Raw genomic sequence first — 6,000 nt, 5'->3', positions numbered from 1 at the left:
ATCTCCAATATAGAGAAACCTTGTGGTTCGAAGAGACAGACAAACAATGGCATGAGTGTTAATGATCACCATTCGAAAGAGACCTTCTCTTCTAATGAGTGGGATACAACTGAAGAGAGTAAATTGATTCTAAATCTTGTTAGAATTCAAGCTGTTAGAATGAATCAGTTAAAACACCATGTCAATGCTCTTCTTGGTATTATAAGAGATTGCAAAGTCCATGACAACGCTGAAAATCAGTCTTCATGCTTGAGTTTTGAGGCCAACCTCGAAAATGATGCCTTGGATATTGAATGCTGCTTGAGTAAACTCTCCATTCAAGGATGTTCAAAGAAATCTAATATACCAAGAACTTCTGATGATTTACATCCAGAAGTAAATACAGATGATCCTAACGTTTCTTTCAATCATGAACTTGGGACATTCTGTAAAAGAGACAACTCTTCTGACGGTAGTATTAAGACTACATCCTCCAATCATTCCTATGATCAAAAGGTATGTCTTGTATGTGAGACCAAGTATTCTGTTAGACAGAAGAGAAACTCCAAGTTGAATAAAGACTCCTTAGTTCAACTTCAACACACCCTAGATTTGATTCTCAAAGGTGTGACTGACATCCGTATGATTGAACCAATTGGTTTTCGTACATATCCTGTGTATGCAACCAGGAAAGTCAGTACAGTGAGTTCCTCCAATGTTCAAGGGAAGAATAGACATCTTAATAAACATCGTCCTAAGGAAGTTCAATTCTTTGTCTCTAAATGCAACATTGTTCCTGTTGAGAAGATCATTCCAGAAGAAAGGAAAATTGATAAGATAAGAGAGGATATTAAAGAAATAATTGTAAGATACAAAGAGCTTGTCAACAGATTATCTTCTTCCTCATGTCAAGGCACTTCTGGTAAGAACTTTAACTATGTCTCTTTCTTTGACGACAATAAATTTTATGATAATTTCTCATGTCAAATAGGATCCCTCTCTAAGACTAAGAGGGAAAACAAACTTAACCAAAGACATAAACCTCGTAATGAGCCTGTGGCTCGTACTTGTGCTAATTAATCACAAGGTTCGAGATCTTACTCATATAAAATCATGTTGAGTAAGTTGTGTTAAAAACAAGTATACTTGTTCTTGCATCTGTTAAGTTAATCTATTTCCTTATCGTCCATAGCTAAATTAGTGTTGACAGATCCGCTAAGATCAAGTATTGGTTAAGTCAAAAGAAAATATTACATACTGTCTTAAAATTTGTTTTTAGGACCTGTTTTTCAAATATTTGTGGGACTTTATTTCTTGGGTATTTGTTGTACTCGAACGGATTTCGTTCTGGCCCGAGTCAACAGTTTATTTGAAACCCTAAATTGTTGTCCCTAAGGATAAAATATCCAACCTCTTAGGGTTACAAGTCACGTACGTGTACCTCTGGTGGTTTTTGGATTTTCAAAGAATGTCTTTCTCCTCTTCTTGCTATGGTGGTTTTGGAAAAGGATTTCTTGACAAAAGTGTTGAGGTTGATTCCTGGAGGAAGAGAACACTTGTAGATGAAGATCATCCCAATGCTTCATGCTTCTTTGATTATTCTCATGAAGATGTTGAGAAGGATGATATGATCTCTGCTGAAGTCGTTCATGACTTTCTTAAGTACTTTGGGGAAGCAAAACAACAGCTTGTTGGTACTTTAAAAGGTCTTGATAAGGTGAAAACTGAGTTGGAAAAGGTTGTGTCTGACCTTGTTCTCATAAAATCTCAAATCAATTATCTTTGTAAAGAGAATCATCTCTTTGATGAAGCAGAGAAGGCTGACGTTCACAATCCCGAAGACTCCATGTCTTGTGAGGATCCTGTACTTCCCATATCCCTATTCGCTGTCAGGAAAATGATGGAGTCTGATTCTGTCTAGCTTGTTTTTTTGTTGCCTAGTATGTCTTCCTTTTGGATTAGTTGGAAGAATAACTAGAGCTTGAATAACGAAGATTGTGACTACACATAGCTATTTTTGTTTTCATCTTCTTATGTTATTTTTTAGGTTTATTGGTTTTTAAATTCTAAAAATATTTGGAGGATGATATTATTGCAGTATTAATCTGTTTTGAAGTATTGCAATATTTTTATGGGATATGTATTGTTTGCGTCCTTGAAACTTGAAGGTCCCATATTGTGTCAAAAGTAAAGTTGTTCATAAATTTATATTCGTATTGATGAAAGGACGAATGGAATTTTGACAATTACAAAAGTTATGCCTATGCAGTCATTTATTTGATGAAAAATATGATGAAATCTTTTGTTTGACAAGGATAAAGTCTATTATGTCGTTATGCAAATAGTGATGGAAAATAGAATAGATCCTTGTATGTTATCCACGTTATTGATCTTCATTGATCCATTTTGTTATGTTTTACCGTGAAGGCTCCATTGTGTATCTTATATTGAGCACCTTACAACTATGTCGATTAATATTGGCCTTGTTGGTTTTTCCATGAGATGCCATATGTTGAGAATTCTTGAACTAAATTAATCATCTTGATTGGTTAGTTATTTGCTCCGAAAATCTTCTTTTATCGAGAAAAATCTTTTGACAATTAAATTGATTGCTTCGGTGATTAGTTTGATTGTCTATTCCAGTTAGATTAATTATAGGTTCTCTTATAATTAATCTAGTTGAGTTTTTCATATATTCCACAAGTTCTTGTGTTGAGTATATAAACGGCTATACTAATCATGTTCTATTGGTTGATGTAGTCGTATATTCCGTAAGGTTTTCCTTATGTTGAGTATTTGAACGATTAAGGTAGTCATCTCCGTGTGGTTATCTTAGTCGTAGCTCCGTGAGTTTTCTTATGTTGAGCACAATCAATTAAATTGATCACTTTTGTGGTTTGATTTAGTTGCGTATTCCGATTAAATTAATCATAGGTTTACTTGTGATTAATTTGGTTGAGTTTTGGATATAAAAAATCATTTCCATGGTTTTTGGTTTCCAATTAAAAAATCCTTTTTTTCTTTCGAAATTAAGGTCGCTCTTGTTGTTCTTTCGGGAATGACATCATATGGGGGAGAGTTCTTTTGAACTTGTGCTTAATGGTAATATCTTGCGGGGTGTGCGGTGGTGGAATTTTATAGGGGTTATCTTGTATCTTAAAACTCCTTGATGAATGCATTTAGCTTAGGATTTATGATTGCATCTAAATTAAGTTGGTATGTATTTTTTTCTTTTAGTCTACGAAATGTCTCTTGTGGAAATTTCATTATGATCCCGTTCTTTTACTTTTACCAATTTTATTGACAAAAATGGGGAGAAATAATGTAGTTCACACTACAAATATATATGGTTTTTGGATCATTGTGTAAGAGGGAGTGGTTTCCATGATTGAGATGGAGTATTGACTAAGGGGGAGTGATACATATCACCATAGTATTGTTGTTAAAGTCGTTATGCAATTGGACTTTGATGTTACATAATGATACTATGACACTGTATAATAATGATCGAGAATCTCGATTTCTCTCATCGTTATAGACACGGATCTTCAACAATGGTGGTGCTAAACTTACAACCTTTGGGATCATGGGAGTACTTGGAAGGACGAAGATTTCAAGGAACATTGAAGATTAGACTATGGAATAGGAGCCACTAAGGTTTATCTTTTTTGTATTCCATATGTATTAATAGTTTTGTCACTAAAATTGACAAAGGGGGAGATTGTTAGAGCATAGATCGGTCGACCTCGCATGCGTTTTTATATCAAGCATGTTTGTCAATGTTAGTGATCAAAACTATGAGTCTCGATTTCTAGCCTATTATAGCTAAGTCTCGGACTAGGATAGAAAAGTGTAGTTGAGCTCAAGTACTTCATGCGATTTATCATACAACGACGAAGATCTACTCAAGAAACCATGGAACTTCATCAAGAAAAAGGTATGTGGAGACTTGAACATATCTATCACTCAAAAGTCTATCTATTATATCTCCTACTTCTTATGAGATAAAAAGTCGTATGCTATATAGACTGGATCATACACATTTGACATTTTGAGTTGAGTATTCACTACTTATTTTTTTTCGAAATCGTGTGTTGGTAAAGCGTTTCACTTTGATCAAGTTTATCTTCACCTAGTGACGAAAGTCATGAAAAGTTTCAATTACTTTGAGAATTGCTTTGACGTGAAACGGTCTGTGAATAACGGCTATATAACGTCCTCTGAGAATGTCTCAATGATTGCAATGAGAGTTTAGATTACATAACCATGTATTCCTTAATCCGAAGTTTTCGAACTTTGTTAATTGAGAGAAACCGGAGGAATTGGCTTTGCCAAGTCCGCGAACTTAGTTTGCGAACTCAGTCCGCAAAATGACGGAAGTTCTCTTGCCAAGAATTTTTGATGGGATTTTCCAAAAACTCGTTTGCGTGTTTAGTCCGCTTACTGGCGGAAGTCTCTTTACCGAGATTTTTTGCTGAGTTTGGAAAACTCTGCCGGTTGCCTTAAGTCCGCAAACTTGTTTGTGAGCTTAAGTGGTTATGATCTAAAGATGTGCTCTGAAAATGAAACTTAAATTACTAAGGAATTCTTTATGCAAACCGTGGCTATAAAGTTCATGAACCGATTCAATAGAATCGAATCATCTTTGTTCCAATTGTGTCTTACATAAGATCTCATAGCAATTGAACAACTCTCTAACTAGTTCATTTGAGTCAATTGAACTAGATATGGTGAATAAGAACTAGTTTAATATGAATTGATCATATAGTTAACCTTTTGGGTTACTATGTTGAACCAATATACACGTACACGTTTGGGCACTGTTTTCACAAACCCAGTAAACGTCTAGCCAAGTGTGTGTGATAAGCTAAGTTTTCGATCTAACGGTTGAGAAATATTAGCTTGAATCTAAATCAGGTTTTCATCTAACGGTGAATATGAATTGCTTTGTAACTAAGGCAAAACCCTGATTTGAAGGCTATATAAAGGAGACATCTAGCATTGTGCAAAACTAATCCCCTCGCGTATGTGTGATACTAGTGCGCTCGCTAGAGTCGATTCTCCTTTAACCTTTGGTTTTCTTCTCTAAAACCAGGATAACGACTTAAAGACTTCAGTGGGATTGTGAAGCCAGACCGATACTACTTTTATCATAGTTGTGTGATCTGATCTTGCATCTTGTATCGTACGAGTACAATCTTTGATTATCTCGAGATCGCGAGAGTTATCCGATAGGAAAAATAAAGAAGTCACAAACATCTTCGTCTCACTTTTTGTGATTCCTCGACAAACCGCTTGTGTAGTCAAGAAGGATTGTTGAGAGGTGATTGATTAATCTAGGCTGTTCTTCGGGAATATAAGACCGGATTATCAATTGATTCATGTTCACCTTGATTTTATATCTTAAGATGGAACAAAAACCTAGGGTTTTTTTGTGGGAGACATATTTATCCTTTGATAGACTTTTCTGTGTGAGACAGATTTGTTTTTTATCAAGTCTGCGATTTTGGATTGCAACAACTCTTAGTTGTGGGTGAGATCAGCTAAGGGAATCAAGTGCGTAGTATCCTGCTGGGATCAGAGGCGTAGGAGTACAATTGTACCTTGAATTAGTGGGAGACTGATTGGGGTTCAACTATAGTCCAGTTCGAAGTTAGCTTGTAGTAGGCTAGTGTCTGTAGCGGCTTAATACAGTGTGTATTCAATCTGGACTAGGTCCCGGGCTTTTTCTGCATTTGCGATTTCCTCGATAAAAAAACTTCTGGTGTCTGTATTATTTCTTTTCCGCATTATATTTTATATAATTGAAATAATACAAGTTGTGCGTCAAGATAATCAATTGGAAATCCAACCTTTGGTTGTTTATTGATATTGATTGATCCTTGGATATTGGTCTTTCATACCGTCCAAGTTATTCCTTGTATTTGATAAAGACTCGCTATTGTTTTTAGCTTGAGTAAAATCAAATCAAGAGAGAGATATTAACTCCTTGAGATACTTTAATCTAGATTGAGTCTGACT

The sequence above is a fragment of the Papaver somniferum genome, chromosome 1 (assembly GCF_003573695.1).
Source record: "Papaver somniferum cultivar HN1 chromosome 1, ASM357369v1, whole genome shotgun sequence".
NCBI lineage: Eukaryota > Viridiplantae > Streptophyta > Magnoliopsida > Ranunculales > Papaveraceae > Papaver > Papaver somniferum.
The sequence above is the reverse complement of the archived record's forward strand: the minus strand, read 5'-3'. Positions refer to the sequence as shown.